A 2,614-nucleotide genomic window follows, 5' to 3' on the forward strand; every position below is an offset into this window, starting at 1 on the left:
CATGCAGGTGGACTAAAAGTATTGTCTGGGAAGATGGTGTCAGAGTGGAGAATAGGAATGGAAAGCAGGGTTAGGGCAGAGATAAAGACATTTATATTACTTCTGTAATATCGTCTTTTGTCTCCGCTACTGGCCAAAATCACCAAATCTGGCAAAGTTCTAAGGATACAGTATGCATTCAGTCAACAACTTCTGAATGGACACTCAAAAGATGGGACCATAATTTAGCATTGCTATGAAGACATTTTGTCAGTCTTAAAACTCTATTAGGTAATGTGAATGGAGCCCTGGACTGAGGGGATAGATGATCAGACTTAGTTCATTCTCACAACAATCCCACCAGGTTGGCTACAGTCCTGTCCCCATGACACGGATTAGGGAAACTGAAACAAGCAGAAGTTAGAGACCTTGCTCAGAATCACCTTATCCGTGGCTGTACTACCTGTGCAGGCCTTCCCCTCAGTAGAACATAATAGGGCAGACTTTTTTTTAAAAAATTTATTTATAAAATGGAAATATTGACAAGACTGTAGGATAAGTGGGGTACAATTCCACACAGTTCCCCCACCCCCTCCCTTGAAATCTTTCCTACTCTCTATCCCCCTGGGAGTATGAACACAGGATCATTATGGGGTGCAGAAAGTGGGAGGTCTGGCTTCTATAATCACTTCTCCACTGAACATGGAGTTGGCAGGCTGCCCCATACTCCCAGCCTGTTTCTGTCTTTCCCCAGTGGGGCAAGACTCTGGGTGGGAGAGGGCTCCAGAACACATTGGTGGGGTCATCAAGGCAGACTTTTGAAGTATAGAATGGACATACTCCATAGCTAGAAATCTGTCCACAGTACCAGTCAAGTATCATCTACTTGACTTTGACCCCAACCTACTTGCTCAAAGCAGTTAAAGCTGGTCACTCTAAGTGGTGGTGATCCACTCTAAGTGGATCTGATTTACCTGATCACATCTCTGTTTGAACAATCCAATATCTTCACCTTTGTGTGTCCATTGCTTCTGAATTTTAATTTTTAGAAATGCCCATTTTTGTTTTTCTGTATCCACAGCAAGAAACAAATCGTGTATGGTACTCCAATATATTACATACATCCTGTCTTGCTCTGGGTTCAAAGTCAGTTGCTGTATAATTTGGGATGAATTCCTTAATCTCTTAAAACCTCAGTTTTCTTCCCTGATAAAGATAAGGATCATGATAATGCCCAGCTCATACAAGAAATAAATGAGAAGGGGGTCAGGCTGCAGCGCAGTGGGATAAGTGCATGTGGCGTGAAACTTGAGGACAGGCGTAAGGATCCTAGTTTGAGCCCCTGGCTCCCCACCTGCAGGGGAGTCACTTTATATGCGGTGAAGCAGGACTGTAGGTGTTTATCTTTCTCTCCCCCTCTCTGTCTTCCCCTCCTCTCTCCATTTCTCTCTGTCCTATCCAACAATGATGACATCAATAACAACAATAATAATAACCACAACAATGATAAAAAAAAAAAACAAGGGCCACAAAAAGAGGAAAGTAAATAAATAAAAAAAAATTTTAAAAAGAAAGAAAGAAATGAGATCATATATATCAAGCTCTTTGTGCATATTTGGCTTAAAGCAACACTCCAAAAAATGTTAGCTAGCATTATGATTATTTTTGTGTAGAAGCAACATAAGTGAACAATATTTTTCCTTAAAGTAATTTAGAGACTCACTTCAGTTTAGACCTCCAACATACAACTAAATTCACAATCTTGTAGTAACTGTTTTAGAAATAAAGCCACCAAAGTATTATTTGGAGCCAACTTTAAGACAGATTCCGATTTGTTACTTGCCGAAGTACTGCTACCTCAACTGGCTTGTTAAAAAACTTCTCAAATGGGGAGTCAGGCGGTAGCACAGCGGATTAAGTGCAGGTGGTGCAAAGCACAAGGACCGGTTAAGAATCCCGATTCCAGCCTCCGGCTCCCCACCTGCAGGGGGGTCACTTCACAAGCAGTGAAACAGGTCTGCAGGTGTCTATCTTTCTCTCCCTCTCTCCGTCTTTCCCTCCTCTCTCTATTTCTCTCTGTTCTATCCAACAATGACGACATCAATAACAACACGATAACAAATTCCACAATAAAACAAGGGCAACAAAGGGAATAAATAAATAAATAAATAACTTTAAAAAAAATTCTCAAATGAAGACCACTTTCTCCTCTGGCATTTTGACCATCATCAGAAGCTTAAGTCTGTGACACTCTTACCGAGTTCACCTCTTGGTGTATTCTAGGTTCTTGAAGAGTGAAGCAGTGAGGGTTACTTGTATGAGACTGTGTGTGTATGTACAGCAATGGCTTCTTATTCTCCACGTCTTGGGGTTGTTCGCAAAGGCAGACACCCAGGTTAACAGCCAATTCCTAAAAGATGCCAAGGCAATCTATTAGGAAGAAAGAAAAACCCCAGGTCATAAGTCACTTGGAAGGCAGTTTAATTACAAAATGTGTGAAGCTGAGTTTTAAATGTGATAGTTCATATTGACAGTTTCCCAGGATTCTTTAAAAAGTGTTACCTGGTATAGTCCATGAAATTTCCAAATGTGCCAGGTCCCAGGCTGTGTAGCATTTTCTATGTTCCTCAGTGAT

Source organism: Erinaceus europaeus, unplaced genomic scaffold, assembly GCF_950295315.1.
Source record: "Erinaceus europaeus unplaced genomic scaffold, mEriEur2.1 scaffold_463, whole genome shotgun sequence".
Taxonomy (NCBI): domain Eukaryota; kingdom Metazoa; phylum Chordata; class Mammalia; order Eulipotyphla; family Erinaceidae; genus Erinaceus; species Erinaceus europaeus.